We start from the raw sequence: 21,193 nt of genomic DNA on the forward strand, positions 1-21,193 counted from the left end.
AGTCACTCTGAAGGGATATAGATCATAGGTTCTGATACCAGAGAACACCTTTCTTAATGACAGGATGCTAAAAAGATGTGAATACTTGAATTGAATGCATCAGTTCTGCTATACCATAACTTAATGGTGCATGGTGAGAACCAATTAATCTTGTTCACTCTGAGTCTAGCAATCCCAAGAGCACTTGACTATCCATTCTCTAACAGTGAAGAACAAATAACTGCTTCCTTATCTACTTTTAATTAGAAAAATGAACAAATCTCAGAAGTGGCATTTATTGAATTCTCTGGTGGCATTATTAATAATGATGACTTCAATGATCTGTATTTGTGAGGCAGATGTACCAGCTAGAGATTCTTGTATGTCTTGACATCCTCAAGGGATCACTCCTGATGAGTGAGTGAGTTCTGGAATATTCCTCAAATGGCCTCTGAGCCAGCATCTCCAGTCCTCATGTGGATTCTCTGAGCTCTCCAAAACAGTGTCTTCAAGCAAATTCCTCTTCTGTTGCTGTTAGATTCTATTCTTTGATGGATGCTGATTGACGCAGTTAATTGAGATCCCAGGGTAACTACACTCTGCAATTCAGCACACAATTAATACATATATATTTGGGGGTCTCTCTGTGCCAATCACTGTGCTAAAAAAGAATTTAATTTAATTGAGAGTACTTATTATAATAGTTATAAGAACTGTGCTTTTCTGACTTCTATGCAGATTAAATTAGATCATTACTATAAAAAGTTAATAAAATTGGTTTACATGATAATTGATAAATATTAGCTGGGTTTTTTTGTATAATTTATTTACCATTTCTATATTTTTTTATTAGTTTGCATGAGATGTCTCATTTAATCTTTTCTGGAGATTTAAGAAATGGGCACTCTTATAATCTATAAAATGAGCAAAATCTGGTGAACTATGGAAAGAAATGCTGTTAAGAATTAATGCCTAGAAAAACAAGGTATGATACAAACAACATACAAAAGTGAAACACAGCCTGAACCTTAATTCTCATAATTTCTCTGAAATTGGATCAAAACCCTCCATTATTTCCTATATATAAGTAATGTTCTTTTTTTTTAATAAATTTTTCACAGACATTATTACAGAGAATCTTAAAATAACTAGGGCAGGAGAACAAGCTGGTTTTAAGGAAATTTATTATGAAACTAATTTGAATTACAACATCACCTTGCAGCATTAACTAGGACAGAGAAAAGATGTAACTGAAAGGGAGATTATTTTATTTTATATCTCTCTGAGTGTCAGGATAATGCTTTCTTTTTTTCCTGCCCCAAAGCCTAACATGAAGTATTCTTCATACACTGGATTTATGATATATTTTAAATGATGTAACAACTTGACAGGATTCACAAGTAAATGGCTACATGTAACTATAAACATATGGAAAATAATGCTCTTGGAAAAGCAGAGCTTGAAATCTGTCCCCTGAAACATAATGCCACAGTGCCATACATGGAGAAAAAAAATTGTCAATAATTTAAAAAATGCATTTGGATTAAAAGCAAAACTGCCAGGTGAAAACCTCAAGAAATAATTTAGGTTATGGATATGAAAATGGCAATGGGCTTTAGCTGATGAAATAGTGTGTGTCCATTCTGTTTTAGTCAAAATATTCAATGTCCCAATGAATAGAGTTCTAAAGAGAAGCTGAATTAGCACATTAAAACAAAAACATTCCCCAATATTTGACTTTTATAATGCATTGCCATTTTAAATTTAGTGTATTTAAGTTTACATACATAAAAACATAGAATACCAATTAATTAAATATTAGGAATTAATAATGTATTAACTACAAGGAATTACTTCCAAACAGGAAAATTTTCAAACACTATATAAATAACATCATCAACTTTAAAAATATTCATATTGGCATAATTATAATTAAACTGAGAACAAGTATAAGGAATATTATCTTAAGTCACTTAATAGAGTTTATCCCTTGTGTATGTCCAAGTACAGTAATTACCATAAGATATAAAGATAAAGTGTTGGTAATGTTGTTGGAAACTTAACTTTGAACATCAAGTTTTAAGAGTTGACACACTTTTCAAAGAGTAAGAAAACTGAGAAGAAAACCAAGCTAACTCTTCCACAGCAGGGAAAGCAACTTTAGCCAAGAAGTTTGCCTCCAACAGCCACAAATGTCTTCATCTAACTAGAGAGAACAAAGAATACGAACATGGAACCATGCAGTCACTTTACTGCGCTCTCTATCACTCAGTTTAAGTTGTCTTTAACAATTTTTGTTCTGCTTTTGTCATAGTTGGCTTACCTAAAGCAGAAGTACACACTAGACAAGAAAAAAAAATGTATGATGCAACTCAACAAGAGAATCTTCACCTTGCAGTGATGAATCACTGACTAACTCATTACATAATTCTTTATTCAACTATGTAAATGTTAACACTTATATATGATGAAGAGATATTATGTTTCTATTTTTCTCTTTATCATGATTGCAAGTGACACCTTGTTCTCTCTCTCTCTCAGGGATTGGAAGCAGTACAGTATTCGTGCTGTTGCTAACATGTAAATTGTCCTCAGCCTGTAAAAAAGGGCAGAAAATGCAACTTTTTAAAGCTCCAAAACATCATATCTGAAGAGACCCAGCATAACCAGGAATTACTGAGGGAACAAAGAAGTTTTGTTAATCTATTTTATATTTTATTTGTATTTGTCAAATTTATAAAATATATATCCATATAAGTAATTTATAAGAGTTTGAAATATAAATATTTTTATGCAAAATAACTATATTTTATAAACCAGTATAGCTATTTCATGAGAAGATAGACATTGTTCCACAGTTTTGCAAACCTCTTCAATTCCTGGCTTAATAGAAACATCTAGACTATCATATCTGCATCTGCATACAATTTGTCATGATTGTACATATTTCATGGTTTCTAAACTTTTGCACTACATTCTCATAAGGGCATGTGAAAAACTAAAGCCCACAGTGTTATCCCAGAGGTCTGATATGGACATCTAGAAAATACTTCAATGACTACTAGGTTTTCACAAAGCTATACTTCAGGAACTACTGCTGGGTAGTATAGAAGCTAGGATTAAATACGTTGGATGTTACACTAGTGTATACAAATGTATTAACTGAAATACAGTCGATTCACAGGAGAACTCAAAGAGTTTAATTCCTTAGAAAGCTTAAAACAAAGGTCAACAAAAAAAAAGCACAGGCAACTGACACTTAAAGGGTTAAGGTGGCCGGGTGCAGGTGGCTCATGTCTATAATCCTAGCTACTCAGGAGGCTGAGATCTGGGGATCGCAGTTCAAAGCCAGCCTGGACAAGAAAGTCTGTGAGACTTTTACCTCTAGTAAACTACTAGAAAGCTGGAAGTGGCACCGTGACTCAAGTGGTAGAGCACCAGCCTTGAGCTGAAGAGCTAAGGGACAGTGCCCAGGCCCAGAGTTCAAGTCCCATGACTGACCAAAAAAAAAAAGGTAAGGTTGGTAATGTACAGACCAACCAGAGGAAGTAGATAGAAGAACAAAGAGAAGAGGATGGAGAATGCAGTAAAAATTTCAATGCATATCCTACAAAATGAAGAAAGAGGTAGGTGAGAAAGGTAAAAGGGATGACATTGATCAAAATTCATTGAAGTTATTAACTACTTCATTGAATGGCAACTTTTTTGTAAACCTACTTAAAGTTCATCATAAAATTAAAAAGAACTACTGCTCCAAAGACTGACATACTAATCTCATCTTGTCTTTGTAAAATGCATCATAATTTACATGTTCTTTCTAATGTAACCCCTGTACATAAGGGTGGCCTGTCCCTGTTAGAATTATATGAATTTAGCATCAGATTGGTAAATCTTTATTTTCCAACATCAAGAAGATTTATACTTATACTGACCAGTTTTGAAATTTCTATCTTAATAGTGGGGGCTTGGCTGAAATGGGAGAGTACCCGCATCAAAAGTGCAAGGCCCTGAGTTCAAGCTTCAATACCACCAAAAAAAGAAAAAATAAATCTTATTTTCAGGCTCTTCTGCAGAAGAGTCATTCTCTTCTGTGGAAGGTTATTTATACTGAAGTTCCACACAGAAAGTTTTTAAAACAGAAAAAGGACATGCTTCCAATTAAATCTGGGCACATGTGCATACATATAGAATACAGGTATCAATTTTCTTTTTGATGTATAACTTATATATTAAGCTGTATACATACTTATAAACTACAAAAATAAAAGCTTCATATTAAGGAGCAAAGGTAGCCAGGCACTGGTGGGTCACCAGTTCAAAGCCATGGTTCAAAGACAGCCTAGGCAGGAAGGTCCATGACACTCTTATCTCCAATAAACCACCAGAAAAACCAGAAGTGGCTCTGTAGCCAAGTGGTAGAGAGCTATCCTTGAGCTGAAGAACTCAGGGACAGTGTTTAGGCCCAGAGTTCAAGTCCCATGACTGACCAAAAAAAAAAAGGAGCAAGTGTATATATTATTACTAAATAAAATAGCTCTATAGGTTTATTATCACAAACATTAAAATCATATACTAATGAACAAGACCAATTTAATGGTAGTGCTTGTAAACTAGCTATTTGAAAGGAAAAAAACCCAGTGCTATGTATTTCCCTAGTAATAAAAAATATAGGGTTTCATTTTTCAAATCTTCTAAACAGTAAAAATATCATATATTAATTAATATGTACATGGTGTAGAACCCTCTTAATAGGTTTGGTCTTTTATACTATATATTGATTGCCTTGGAATTCATGGGGCATTCAAACAAAAATGACAATTATCATTGGATTTTATTTCCCTAAAACATATTTTGAAATTGAAAATTGGAACATTGTATTTATTCTCTCTGTGGCAGAAGTGAACTGTTCTGACCATCACTGTGAAAATCACCATTACTGTTCTCATTGGCAAACCCTGAGAGCCAGTAATAAAAGATATAAATGATAGCATATTGCCTGAGAACCTGATGCTTTTGTAGTGTGCTGACATTGTGTATAAGAAAAGTGGTCTAATAATAAAATCATGGCAATATTACTTCTTTCTCCCAACAATATTTTCAGTAGTAATCTAAGCAATAAAAGTAATAGCAGGTCTAACACCACTGGCAATATTAAATTGAAGTAGCAAATTGCAAAACTAGTGAAATTGTTATCAGAGGGATTGATCTACAATAGAACCAATATCTCAAGCTCCCAAATAAATGTTCAATAAAATGATGCTCTACTGTTGTGCAAGCATTAGGATAGTGATTTACCAACTATATATTATAACCTAAAAACATATTGCCATCTTTCATATGTTGGAGCAAAACACAAAGGACTAAAACAAAAGTACATTTATTTTTATGTTATAGGATTTTACTTCACAATACATTACTTAATTCATTCTGAAAAACTAGACTCTCAGTTAGCCCATGGAGACATTAGAGTTGACTTAGCCAGAAACATTTCTTTCTTTTATAAACCTAGTAAAGGTAATTGTTCAAGAAAGGTATAGAAATGAGTCTTTGTATATTGCAAATTGCAACTTATTTCATTCTACCCTACTTTATATTTTAGAAATATAAAAATATTACCATCTGATTTTTACATTTAACAGGAGTGGAAAAGCTGAACAAACAAGATCTGTGTTTATTCATTGTCAATATTCATCTATGTGTCTGTTTGTTTACCCTGTCTGCTGTTTATCATCAATCAACATTTGCTGCATATCCTGAAATTTCCAGAAGATGCTATATTCTGCTACTATAAAATCCATTCCTTGAATTCTAAATTTTTTAAAACAATCAGTTTATGTCTTGGAAGAATTGCAAGCCTGCTAATAAACTTTGCATCATCCTAGGAGCGCTGTAGTCTCTCTCTCTCTCTCTCTCTCTCTCTCTCTCTCTCTCTCTCTCTCTCTCTCTCTCTCTCTCTCCCTCTCTCTTTCTTCTCCCTCTCTCTCTTTCTCTCTCCCTCTCTCCCTCTCCCTCTCCCTCTCCCTCTCTCTCCCTCTCTCCCTCTCCCCCTCTCTCTCCCTCCCTCTCCCTCTCCCTCTCTCTCTCCCTCTCTCTCCCTCCCTCTCCCTCCCTCTCCCTCTCCCTCCCCCCCCCCCCCCCCTCTCTCTCTCTCTCTCTCTCTCTCTCTCTCTCTCTCTCTCTCTCTCTCTCGCTTTAGCTGACACCTAGAATCCAAAGCTTTCCTGGTTTCCACAAGAAAGGGGAAATAAACAAAAACAAAAACAATTTCTTGTGGATTTTTTTTGTTATGCTGTCTCCATGAACTGTACTGTTTAAATTGAATGGCCAGTAAATAGACACATGAAGAAATGCCCAACCTCTCTTGCCATAAAAGGAATGCAAATCAAAACAACATTGAGATTCCACCTCATCCCAGTTAGAATGGCTATAATCAAGAACTCTTAATAACAGTGGAGGGTCGAGAGAGTGTGGCCAGAAGGGAACCCTACTTCATTGTTGGTGGGAGTGTAAACTTGTTCAACCACTTTGGAAAGTAGTATGGAGGTTCCTCAAACCACTCCACATAGAGCTCCCTTATGATTCAGCAGTCCCACTTTTGGGCATTTACCCAAATGATCACAAACAAGACCATACTAAAGCTACCAGCAGAACTATGTTTATTGCAGCATTATTTACCGTAGCTAAGATATGGAACCAACCCAGATGCCCCTCAGTAGATGAATGGATCAAGAAAATGTGGCATATATACACAATGGAATTCTATGCCTCCATCAGAAAGAATGACATTGCCCCATTTGTTAGGAAATGGAAAGACTTGGAGAAAATTATATTAAGTGAAGTAAGCCAGACCCAAAGAAACATAGGTCCCATGCTTTCCCTTTTTTGCAAAGTATATGTCTGGGACAAGCAGAAAAGCTCAAATAAGATCATGTTAAGCGAAATGAACCCCAAGATAGGGACACAAGTATTTTTTTCTTTCTTGCTATTATAAAGTGTGTATCCTTTTAATTTTAGTTTAACTTTTTTTGTAGGTTTTTGGTCCTGAACCCTTGGCCTAGGGGCTGTCCCACACCTCTTCAGCTTAATGCTAGTGCTCCACTATGTGAGCCATAGCACCACTTCCAGCTTTTTTTTTTTCTTTTTATATGGTACTGAGGAATTAAACCCAAGGCTTCATGCATACAAGGCAAGCACTCTACCACTGAGCCACCTTCCCAGTCCCTTTTTAGTTTAACTTTATTACATTGTATATATTAACTGTAAGAATTATAGGAAAAAAGTAGAAATGAGATATTTGGTGACTATTGCTATCCTAAATTTTCCCCTACTGGTCATCAACTATTAACTTGCCTGCTTTCCTCTTTAAATCCTCTCTTCCTGTCTGGGAAAGATGACACAAATATCCCATCACTCTACAAAATGAAAAGGCCTATTTCATGAGGGTTGTGAGCAAATCTGTAAATCAGTGTCTAACATAGCTTCCATTGATCTGCACACCACAATAAACAATACCTCTTGTAAAGGGAAGGAAAGTGAGGGGAAGAAGTCAACCTTTGCAGGCCTCCTAACACCCTTGGTGGTAATTGCAAATCAGAGCAACTTAGCTTGAAGGATAGAATGTTTCTGGGTGAGCTACAAGTTCACTTTTCAGGAGGCTCTTCTTTTAATTTATCATCCAAATGTTAGAAATCTCATCCACTCTTTCCTTCCAGGAGAAGTTCTCATATTGGCTACATTTCCATATCTTCTTGACATTCTGCCTCCAAGGAGAAATAGAAGTGATGGGCTAAACACCTGCCATGATTAAAGGAAGACCACACCCTTCTTTGATTTTATGCAACATACGCCTTGAGGCTTTCTTACACTTATTTTTTTAATGCTGCGGGTCAATAACTGGTTAGTTCTTTTAACTCTGGAGGCCTGGATGTTGTAGACCTTGATCCTTTTCAAGTCCCAAAAAAGCTGACATGCTTTTTCAACACAAGCCTAAATACAGGCACTAGACACAAACTTAAGCCAAGAGAAAATTGCCCCTTCTTGCAAATAATAACAGATGGCAACATCACTAAGTTGTAAGATGAGTTGATGTTGTTTGTCACTCTTGTTCCAATTGAGGGTCAATAACTGGTTAGTTCTTTTAACTCTGGAGGCCTGGATATTGCAGACCTTGATCCTTTTCAAGTCCCCAAAAAGCTGACATGCTTTTTCAACACAAGCCCAAACACAGGCACTAGACACCAACTTAAGCCAAGAGAAAATTGCCCTTCTTGCAAATAATAACAGATGGCAACATCACTAAGTTTAAGATGAATTGATTGTCGTTTGTCACTCTTGTTCCAATTGACTCTTATGTCCAAGCCCATATTTAATTCATTCATTTATTATAGCTGTACATAGTAGATAGTGATGATAAACTGAGAGACCACTGAATCCATGTGGTTTGTTGTTAAAAACAATAAAAATGATGCATAATTTTAAGAGGAAAAGTGACATAACTGAAAACATAAACAAATATTGGTAATACCTAGGGGTATTATAGTAATGTCTGAAATGTGCTAAATAAGAAATTGCAATTAATTTGAGATCCAAGTAGGCTGTTTTATAGTCTAAGCATTTGGATATGAATCTTTACTGATGCAATACACAGCACTCTTAGATAAGTTTGAACACTATATATAACATAATTTATAACAAATGTTATATATATAGCATATATGTAACATATATAGAACATATAGTATCTTTATAAAAGCTAAAATACTTTATATTCTATAAAACAGTTTCCACAAGGAATTCAAATACAGTCCTGTGGACCTAAAATGTTGAAAATCATGTACCACAAACACTACACTTATTTTTAAAAATTCCACAATCCGTATATGCTAATTTTTATTTCAGAATATTACTACAACATTCTTGTTTTGTTTCTGTTACTATAATCATCTGTAATTTAAGGAAATTTATTCACTCCTGCCACATATTCTAGAGCATTAAGACACCAATTTGCATGTGAACCTTTTTTGTTTATTGAAACTCCAGTATTTTTTGTTCACTCAAGACATCTGAGAAAGACTGAGGAAAGCTAGCTAAAGCATTTGTATAAAACATTGATGTGAAAATTCTGAATACTGGTTCTGTTTCATGGTTCCTTGCTGATGAAGATTAATCGTATTTCAGAACACAAGTGATGGTTTAGCCAGTACAGTGACAGAGATTGGATTTCATCTTTCATAATGATTCTACCCATTACTTACATAAGCATGTATAAGTGTACAGGAAACTATTATGGAGCTGAAAAATAAAATACACTTACCAAAACAATCTGAATTTGGGTGAGTCTAATGATAAAGAAAAATTGCACAGTAAAAACATCAAGAGAAATGGAGGAACTGCTGGTGAGGTAATATATTTAAATCCAGTGAGTTTTATTTTGTACAAAATTATTTGAAATATTTCCACGAGGAAAATTTGATTATCAGCTCTGCAGGAAGAATAGTATATACTAAACTGACATCAGTAGAATTAGATCATGCCTACCATTCTCCTTTCTTTTATTACAATGTCAGCATAATATTTAAAATGTCTCAGCAAACTCTTCCCTTCATAACTTTAATAAGTAGATTTGCCAGGTGCAGTGCTAGCAGGAGGCCTATAATGTATTTAAGTTTCAAAATGAGGCAATTATATTTCCAAGTTCTCATTGGCTACATTTTAATTTCAGAACCATGAGATGAACTGATTTAGCTGGTGGCTTTCCGAGGAAGCCTCCTACATTTGCACCTGCTCATTTTATTAAAACAGAAACACCTTGCCATAGGTGAGCAAGGGATATTGGTCACAGAAACTATGACAGACTGGTCCCTCTGCTCTTACTATTGATTACATTTCTTGACAGTCACACAGGAAGTTAATTGCTAGTAGGCAATTAACACTCTTGCAAAATAATGAAGAAAACATAATTATATTGAGAAACTCAAGAGACTATTTGTAATCTTAAACGTGATATTCCCAGATCTCTTCCAATAGCTAGAGCAATCCAGTCTTTTTTTTTGTCAACATAGTCCCTATCACTGAGAACACACAGTGATTATTAATGTTCTATTTCTTTATTTTAAATTATTAAAAATGCTTCACTTCAATTTTTTTAATTTAAAAATTCCTCCAAGGAAAATCTCAACGAAGACAGATAAAATTTGCTTTGCATGTAAAGTGAATTAACTTCCCGGGAAAATATTTTTGATGGTAGAGGGTCAGGCACTTTGCTGTTTGACATCAGTTTATGACCTTGTTAAATTTATGTCTTCCCTTCCCCATTACAGGATGGTGGCTAAGTGAATATACTCTGTAGCCAGTACTTTGCAGCTTCAGTTTCTGCAAAGCCTTAAAAAAATCATTTGACCTTTGGCAAGGTTATTTACCTTATCTGAAAGTCTTTCCTCCTCAGACAACCTTATGTAAATGGGAATGATCCTAGATTCATAACATTCATCAATATAGGTTTCTATCTTGAATGAGTACAAGGGGTATTCTGGTTCAGTAATGGACATCTTTTGTTGGTTGGTTGGTCGTGGGGCTTGAACTCTGGGTCTGGGTGCTGTCCCTGAGCTCTTCAGCTCAAGGGTAGTGCTCTACCACTTGAGCCACAGCGCCACTTCTGACTTTTTCTGCTTATGTGGTGCTGAGGAATCAAACCCAGGGCTTCATGCATTCAAGGCAAGCACTCTACCACTGAGACACCTTCCAGCCCCAGTAATGGACGTCTTATAAATACTTCATGGTAAATGGTGTTTCATTACCCTTTGCCTTGATTCTCATCTATGAGGTGACATACAGAGCTGCTAGGAGTTGAAAGTTTAATTAACTGATTAATTAATTAATTGATGGTCTGGGGTACTCAGTATCTAATATTCAACTGTTCAGGAGCCAAGAAAAAATATAATATCCCTACAAAGATGAAAGAGGTAGTTTTTTGCCTTAAACTTATATGTCATCTGAGAAATTAAACTGAATTCTAACTACCCTGAATTCTAATTTGGTACATGAATAATATATCTCTAGGAACCAGTTTATATCATGCATCTTTTGTTGCACATTACATATTCATGGTCTACTCTATCTCCTCACTCAGAATATTCATCAATCCTTGAACTATATACACCTGTATGTACAGTCACTTTCCTTCTGGTGCTTTGGGGTTTAAGCAAGGTGCCATTTGTAATGATTTAGCCTTCTCTCTCAGGATGATAAAACAAGTTTTAATATCCCTTTAGATTAGAACAAGTAGTTCCTACATTTAGGAGAAAAACAAAATCTTATAGACCTAATCCTCATGATGGATCATTTTAGGTCGTTCAAACTTTTTACAGGAAAGTCAATAAATCTAGCATGATTATATATTCTCACAAGTAATAACAAGCTATCACCTGAGAGCAACTGTGAGGTTTAGATAAATGAATACAGTAATATAACTTATACAGTAATATAACTTATAATTAGCTATTCAAAATTACTGAAAATATCTAACTCCATTTGATTTTATAAGTACTTCAAAAGTTGGGATTAGCTACATGATTTAATTATTATATAAACTTTATTTAACGTATTTTTAATTAGTGCTAAGTTGCTTTTGTTTAGCATTTTATTTATTTATTTTTTTTGCTAGTCCTGGAACTTGATCTCAGGTCCTGAGAACTGTCCCTGAGCTTCTTTTTGCTCAGACTAGCACTCTGACACTTGAGCCCAGTGCCACTTCTGGCTCTTTTTGTGTATGTGGTACTGAGGAATCGAACCCAGGGCTTCATGCATGCTAGGCAAGCACTCTACCACTAAGCCACATTCACAGCCCCATTGTTTAGCATTTTATATAAAAATAATAAAAATCTCCAGGAAACTACAAAAATAGTGCACAGAAAATCTTTTCTGCCTCTCACCAAGTTTAAGTAATGAATATGTTTTACATTAAAATGTATGTCAATATCACAATGAGAAAATGTATGTAAGTAAATTTTATGTGTATAGTTCTATGTGCTTATATTACAGGGATACAAGTTAATTAATAAGGCAATCAAGCTTCAGAACTTACACAGCACACATACAATCTCAGCTTCATGATTTTATGATTTCAATCTGTGCTTCTGACCCCACTAAAACACACTCAAGTCTCATTTTTCATCTATGTAGTGTAATCTTGAATATATTATACAAATTATATCAAAGAAAGTATGATGATTCAGGATGGGTATCCCATTGTATCTATAGAAAGTGTTGTCTTTATCCTTGCATCTAATGGTGGACATTTAGATTATCTGCACTCACTTTCACTTGTGAAAGAACTGTAACAAACACAGGAATGATAATATCTCCTCAAGATTCTAATTTCAGTTCTTTTGTATAAGCAACCAGAAGTAAGATTGGTGCATTCTACAGAAGATTTACTCTATTATTTTTCAGAACTGTCATACTGCTTTATGCACCAGTTGCATCATTTTGCACTTTCATTAACATTTTGAGAAAGTTCCAACTTCTTCTCATCTTTGTCAGCACATAATGCTATGAAACTGAAGAGAGGTCCAGAAATCAGTGAAATATGTCTACAACAAGTCTGCTGAAGGCTTGTCAAGAAAATATAAGGAGGAAATGGCACTGTGGCTCAAGTGGTAGAGCACTAGCCTTGAGCTGAAGAGCTCAGGGACTGTGTGTGCCCAGCCAGACTTCAAGGCCCAAGACTGAGAAAAATAAATAAATAAAAAGAACATACAGGAGAAAAAGGAGAAAAGGATTTATTCAACCTGCATTATTGGGAAAACTGTATATACATATGCAAAATACTCCAGACCTTTAGTTCAGACCATGGGCAAAAAATCAACTCAAAATTTAGCAAGGACATAATGGTAGGACATTAAACCATATGATTCCAAGGTAAAACAACAGGAAGAAAATCTTAGTAAGTATTGGAAATTGTTATAGATGTGACAAAAATAGCAATGATAATTGTCATTTTAACCAGTACGAGATGAAACAAACAAAAATGTTGTCAAACAAAAGCATGTTCAACAGAATATGGATGGATATGAGAGTTATGGATTAGCAAAATATGGCAGAAAGACAATTTACTGAATGGGAGAAAGAATTTGGAAGCCACTCATATAATGAAGAGCTAATTTCTGAGTTATAGTAGAAACTTACATAATTCAATGTCTATACAGCTAATACCCTTGTTGAAAATAAGCTAAACGTTGAGACATTTTTATTTTGTATAAAAGTAATGCAAATAATCAACCAGTGTGATTAAAATGCTGAATAGGGTTGGAGGTTTAGCTCGGGTAGTAGAGTGCCAGCGAATAAGCAAAAACAAGCATCAGATACTGAGACTGAGTCCTGGTCTTAGACAAATGAAATAAAAGAAAATAATAATAATTAAAATTCTCAGTTCTGGTGCCTTGAGCTCAACTTCATTGCTTCTCCAGTCTTTTTCACTGACAGCTGGTGCTCTATCGCTTGAACTATGACTCAATTTCTAGTTTTTTGCTAGTTAATGGCTTTGTCTGCTTGGATTGTATCTGACATACTATTCTATGATCTAGCCCCTACATAGTTTGGATGTTAGGCACAAGCCATCAGCACCAGACAAAAATATTCAATATCACTGATTAGGGTAATAAAAATTAAAATCACACTGAGTGAGATATCACCTCATACATATCAACCTGACCATTATCAAAAATTAAAAAAACTAAAAAGCACCAGTATTTTCATAAATTATCAAAATCCATATTTAAGAATTTAGAGATGCATAATTATATATGTATATAGCAAATAAATAGAAAGTTGAACTTGTACATAATACTACCCACTTGTTTCTAAGATTTCGTAGAGAGATTATTAAAATACACATTTTTTAGAAATGTTTTCCAAACCAGTGTTTCCTACATTTGTTCTGATAATATTAAATTTCTTTAATTATACTTGTTGGATTATAATATATAAAAAGGAATTGTTTAATGGAGTTATAAAAGCACATCTAACGATGTAACATATATCTGTACAATGAGAATTTAAAGGCATTTTAAAATAAGTTGATGACAAATACAGTTGTAGAACATATACTATTGTTCTGGACCCAGAAAACAAATACACTGTGAGTTTAAATAAATGCTATGATAAAAGTCATACAGGAGAATGATGAATGTGGAAGTCATGGGCCAGAATCAGTAACCAGAAATGTTGCTTTTGTGTACTTCTGCACTGTCTGCTCATTTTGAACACTCTTAAAAACACAAACCATTATTTTTACCATCCTTATCATCTTACATTTCCAAAAATATAATTGATGAAACTGATTTTATTAATAAAATGTATACGCAGAATTTTGTATTACATTAGCTGTATAATATATTTTAACTAGGAAGTAATTTTTGAGAAAGGAGAATGATAAAAAGTGTAACCTTTTATGAATATATTATATGAAGGAATCAGTGCTTTAAATTTTTGAAAAAATCCCTCGATACATCATATCACAAATAAATCTTACTCTATTGCAGATAATTATCTAGTATTCAATAATGAACCCAAAGTGGAGTCTCAGTGATAATCTAAAGAGAAATGTTTCATCATTCTTAGGTCAAATACTTTTTGAAACATTTGTCTACTTTTATTTTTTAGTTATTCATTTCTCACATATTTTATTATAAATTTGATAGATAAAATTGTATGTGTATACTATGTATAAACAAGATGACTTGAATTGGATTATATATTTACTAAATAGAGATAAATAATTTATGCATCATTTGCCTTTCATAGCTTTTAAATTTTGTAGTAAGAATATTCTCCTAGCATTCTTCAAAAATCAAATATCAACTTAGGTGACCATATTGGGCAATGGATCTTTTAAATGTGTTTTTCATGTGTAATTGAAATTTTATGTCCTTAACCTGACTTTTGTCCAACTTCCCAACTCACAGTTTCAAAACTACCACACATTAGAGCTATCTTTATTTTCCTTTATGTCTATCAGATCAACTTTTGGGGGATTCAGTAAGTAAGGGGACACAACATATTCTTTCAATTTGGTTTATTTCAGTTGCCACACTCTCCTCTAGGTTCATATTTTTTACTAATACTAAAAGTACTTTTGTGGTTGAACATGATTTTCTTAGCACATAAACATGCATTCATGTTATCCATCCATGTATCCATGTTCTCCTGGACATTTGTATTGCTTCTGTGTCTTCATTACTATTAATTATGCTGGAATAAGAGTGAGAATTTAGTGTCTTTGACATACATTCGATTTTTATACATACCTAATAATGGGATTGATATAAATTATAAGGCAAATTTTTTAATGTTAGGAGAAATCTCTATTGTTAAAGAAATTATTATGTTCAAAAATTATCCTCACCAATACTCCCTTTTCTTATTATTTGTTTACTTTTTTAAAAAATAAAGCCATTCAAACATATATGAGGTGATATTATGCTTTTATTTTACACAGTTCTGATATTTAGAGATACTGTGAACTCTTAATTGTACTTAGTGACCTTCTATGCCCTTTGTCTTCTTTAGATATGACTATTAAAGTATTCATTTTGTTTCTTTCTTGCTGTTTCATTTGTTTATGACTTTTGATATTAATTGTTTAACATGTGTACTTCTCTAATATCATTTTCGATTTAGAGATTATTCTTTCATTTTCTAGTTAATTTCACTTCACAAAAAAATTAATTAAATGGAATTCCATTTTTCTACATTTTTTCAATGTATGCATCTTGGGATTTTAGCCAAAAAGCTTCTGTCCAGATCAAAGTCACTAAGTATTACTTTTTATTGTAGTCTTAGAGTTTTTAACCCATTTCAAATTATTTGTTTTAATTTTTGTTTTAATGTCATTCATCCACATGTACATGTATATTTTTCTCAAGACCACTATGGAAGATATCATCTTTTATACACTGGGTGTTAGTATTTTTCGTCTACGAATAGTGGGCTGCATATACACGGAGTCATGAATAGGCTCTCTACATTTTGCTGTATTTTAATTATCTATTTGCACCTCAGAATAGTCTTTTTGGGGTTACGATGCAATTGTGAATTTTGTAGTCAGGTGGGGTCATACTTCCAGGATTTTTGTAGGATTTTTTGTAGGATTTTTGTTGTTTGGCTATTGCTTCTTGTTGTTATTGTTTCAAATGAAGAACTATGTCATTGCTTTGTTTTTCTAAGGGCTAACTTTGGATGATACATTTATTCATTTGAAAAGTATTAATTATTTTGATCCATGAACATTAACTATATTTCCATTTCCTCAATTTTTCCATACTTTTTTCTGGTATTTCTTTATTTTTTCCTAACAATATTTGGCTTTGATCTTATTAATCTATTCTAAAATGAATTGTAGGTATATTTAAATAAATTATATGCAAATGTTAAAGAAAATTATATGAACTATATTTATTGAGCTCAACATCTGCCTAAAGCACTTGTATACATCATGGAATAGTTAATCTAGTTAGTTAACATAGTCATCCTCTGATATGGTTATCATATTTGTAAAGACATAGATGAACATGATGGACATTAAATAAAATAAAGCAGGGAACCAAATAACAATACCACATGGTATCATTGGTTTGGAATTTTTTTTTTTTTTGGTCGATCGTAGGGCTTGAACTCTGGGCTTGGGCACTGTCCCTCAGCTCTTCAGCTCAAGGTGAGCACTCTACCGCTTGAGCCATAGCTCCACTTCCCACATGGTATCATTGGTATTGGCAACTTCATAAAGTTGATATAATGGAAGTACTGATTATAATGGGATAAGCAGAGTGTGGAGCTTTTAAGGGTAGTATCATGACACACTGTATCATCTAATTACATGTAAGATAAAGTAGTCTCTTTAATACTTATTAAATTTTAGGATCAAACACAATTGTTATTTCTCAAATTGACTTACTTTTCCTAATTTATTAGTGTTCCCTGTGCCTGCAAATACAATCTGAAGCTGAGTTCTAGATATATATATATATATATATATATATATATATATGTATGTATATAACCTGCTATCAAAACTTTTGACAAGGTCTTTACATGCATATTTAGAATACAATGAAGCATTTGGTTTCTTTGCTGAAAAATATAAGCTTTGGTGTGTTAAAAGACATTGTAAAGTGGTTTTAAAATAAAAATAAGCCAAATTGGCAGCCTTCACTTTCCATTTCAAATGATAGTGTTAGCATCAATCAATTTTCACCCTCCTTTCAAAACAGTCTAATTGGTTAGTGTACTGAATCTCTAACCAACTCTAAAAAGACTGATACTTAAACGAGTAATATTAAAACTCTGATCCTTAACCAAAATTCAGATGAAAATGTAAAGAATTTTTCTACCTACTATGAACCAAATATGAATTCTGTGTCATTTGATGCCAGTTTGCAAAAGGATTTCCATCACCAAGGGTTGCTCTTGCAGATTTGGGATTCGATTCAACATAATAAAGTCTTCCAAAAGGAAGATTTTCAATAAGGATTAATTTTGCTGGAAGTATTGTAAGACTCTTTGAAACATTGATTTAAGGAAAAGAAAATGACAAAACACAATTTCCAGTCAATTTTCTATAAGAAATAGTTAACTAGTAACAGAAAATTAAATAATATCAATATATGTTCATTTCAGAAATTCTGCTTTAAAAATAAAAAGCTGGATTTGCTCCAGCTTGAGAAAGCTCTAACTTAGTTGAATTCCGAAGGTCACACGATTCTAAATATTTTGCTATATTCATTGCACATTATTTACTTCTTTTTTTGGGGAGGGGTCTGATCATGGGGGCCTGAACTCTGGGCCTGGGCGCTGTCCCTCAGCTCTTCAGCTCAAGTCTAGCGCTCTACCACTTGAGCCACAGCGCCACTTCCAGCTTTTTTCTTTTTGCTTATGTGGTGCTGAGGAATCGAACCCAGGGCCTCATGCATGCAAGGCAAGCACTCTACCACTGAGCCACCTTCCCAGCCCCACATTATTTACTTCTTTAAAATTTGTCTTGTGCTCTAATTTTCAAAATGCTACTTTCATTTGTTGTTATATAAGTTTATAAGTTATATAAGTTTATGTCATTCAAAAAGGTAACTTCTATATTATCAATAAACAAAAATGAGTGAATAAAAGATAGAATACCCTTGTTAATGTGCGTTATTTTACAATTATTTAAATATTTTAAATCATTTTATTCTTCCTGGAAGTCTTGAGTATACTGAGTAATAAGTGATGAGTAATGAGATAGAATTTGACTTAATGGATTCTCTTAAAGAAAACTATCAATTGGGGAGTAAAAATGAAGGAAATGAATGTGATAAAAAATGATAATAAAAGTAAATGGAGAAATAGTATGCTTTAGGAGAAAAAAATACTTTATGTGTGAGCTCAAGAAAATTTTCTAGAAAAAAAATTTTATGTGTGAAGCTCAAGAAAATTTTCTACTTCAGTTTAATGATAGATAAAAAGACTGACTCATAGTCCGACAATTTTTATTCTTTCAAAACATGGAAGTTACCAAGAGATTTTAAGAGCCCCAACAATCAGTCTTCATTAGATTCATTGAGTATTTTGACGCTCTTACACAGAAAAATGGGTCACCATTCTAAAATATGTTTACTAATTCCTGAAACATATAAATATTACCTTAATTAGAAAAATTATGCATAACCATGTAATTAAGTTTTGGATCTTAACTTAGCCTAGAAATTTAACATTAACTTAGATGCATTCTCTACAGCTTGACTAAATTTTGGTCAAATGTTCCTTACAGCATTTACTATTAACCAGTTATTAAACACCAACCATCCAGTAATATTGACCAACTTTCCTCTATCACCCCCTGCAGGACTTTCTCATTTTACACACTCCAGTACTTAGACAAATATTACCTTTGAGAAAGAGAATTCAGGTGGGTCTCTTTCTCTCTTTTTTACAATAGATTTGAAGAACATCTTCTTTTCCTATTTAAATTGTCTGATATGATTTTCTCTTTGATTACAAAGAATTATTAACTTTAATTATCCCACTAGAATTTAATGCTACCTAAACTAATCTTATAAGACTAGAGGGAAAGGAAGAGTATGCGCAAACTGCTGATGGAGACAAATGCCTACAGAGGCAGGGATTAAGGACCTCATAATAAATCAGGTCTTGTACAGAGTCTCCATAACTGGAAGAGGAAGGGCATGTCTTCCTCTACAGTATCCAAAAATGTTGCTATCTTATTAAAATGTTTCACATCTTTGGCCACAGATAAGTATGAAATAATAAATTTATGATGTTTTAAGCCACTAAAATTCTGAGAATTTATTAAAGCAGGCTTAGAAACACAATGATCAAAAATTTTAATAAACTATAATAAAAATGCTAGTTTCCATCACAATAATCTAGATTGAGCTCTGTCTTTCTCTTTCTCTCTCTCTCTCCCCTCCTTTCTCTCTCTTTCTTTCTCTTTCTCCTTTTCTCTTGCCCTTTCTTATTCCTTCCCTTCACCACCATCTGATTGGGGATGTTGGGAGCAGAATGTCATAAGCTGGACAAAAGCATTGTTTCTATAAAGAAAGGTAATTAAAATGAAATCACACACACACACACACACACACACACACACACACACACACACACACACACACACACATACACACACATATCCCCCCCTCTCTGTGGGAGAAAAATATGAAGTTCTTTTTCTTGTGATTCTCATTGTCCAAATGATAGAATTTAGATAAGCCACTTAAGCACCTGTTTTTAAGGAGAAAGCTGTTTAAATAGATTAATTCTGCCAGAGCCCTAGAGATAATAATGAAATTCCCCAATTTAGGATAAACAGCTTCAGTATGGATTTTTGATAAGGAAACAGCTGCTCATTGAGAAGTAGTTGTAGCTAAAGTCTGAAGGCCATGAGATTTGTCTGTGCTGGAAGAAATGATAAGCAAGGAACAGATGGTTAGCATAAATAATTCAAAAGAGCTTTCCAGTCACTTCTTTAGGGAAAAACCATATGTTGAACTATGTTTACAAGGTTACTTGGTACTTTTGGTAAACAAAGGGTTTCTGCTTCTTTTTCACAATTGACTTCAATAAGAAGTTGAATGATAAAATCTTTAATTAATTAATTAATGTTTGGTACAATTCTTGAGGCTTGAACTTTGGCTCAAGGCTACTACTTAAGCCAGGGCTCCACTTCTAGCATTTTGGTGGTTAATTAGACATGAGAATTCATGTACTTTCCTTCCCAGGCTGGAACCATGATCCTCATATCTCAGCTTTCTACCTAAGATGATAGGCCTGAGCCACTAGCACTCACCTTTAAAGACAAAATCTGTAATTGCGTTACATGTTAGCCTAAAAGTAAATGGTTGTTATGATATTCCATGCATGAAACCAGGTGCAAGTGGCTCATGTTTGGAATCCTACCTAGATTGTAATCCTACCTCCTGATACTCAGGAGGCTGAGTTCTGAAGATCACAGTTTGAAGCCAGCTCAGGCAGGAAAAGTCCATGAGACTTGCAGCTACAATTAACCAGAAAGAAGCTGGAAATGTAATTGTGGCTCATTTGGTAGAGTCCTAGCCTTGAGCAAAAACCTCAAGGACAATGCCCAGGCTTTGAACTTAAGCCCTATTCTCACACACACTCACACACAAACATACACACATACCACACACACACACACACAAACACACACACACACACACACAAAGTATTTCATGTGTTCACATATATAATGTAATCACAATATAATGTAATTAAGCCCTCCAATATACATGTTGTTAGTTCTGAATCAATTTACATTTATTTCACAAAGTTTGCAATATATGCAGAAAATAAAATCAATGTTTTCTAATTGAAAACAAATCTAATTTCTAGCAAATCTAAGTTTTGTTATAAAAATTTAGGTATAAGCTTTATATAGTCCTTGTTCAATAAGGTGACTTTTTTCCTTTCCCTTTCTGAATATTTTTTAAATGATACAATTTTGTACTTTGATGATAATTTCACATATTCAAAAATCTATTAGCAAATCTTGTCTTCATTGTTTTCTTTCATCTAACATAAAAATAGGCATGATGTCTTCTTAACCAAATAATCTTTACTGAATGCTGTATTTTCCTCTGGCACTATTCTGATTTTCATTTTTGTTTTCAGAATTAAAATTCATTCAAAAACCATTTCTGCTATTTAT

At 33.6% G+C, this 21,193-nt stretch overlaps 1 protein-coding gene across 2 annotated transcripts in view; it reads right to left on the reverse strand.

Annotated features, from left to right (window-relative positions):
- Brinp3 (BMP/retinoic acid inducible neural specific 3) overlaps positions 1 to 21,193 on the reverse strand; it is a 424,144-nt gene that overhangs the window by 89,952 nt on the left and 312,999 nt on the right. The window lies entirely within an intron of this gene.

This window comes from Dipodomys spectabilis, unplaced genomic scaffold, assembly GCF_019054845.1.
Source record: "Dipodomys spectabilis isolate Male_0828 unplaced genomic scaffold, ASM1905484v1 ptg000019l, whole genome shotgun sequence".
Classification (NCBI taxonomy): Eukaryota; Metazoa; Chordata; class Mammalia; order Rodentia; family Heteromyidae; genus Dipodomys; species Dipodomys spectabilis.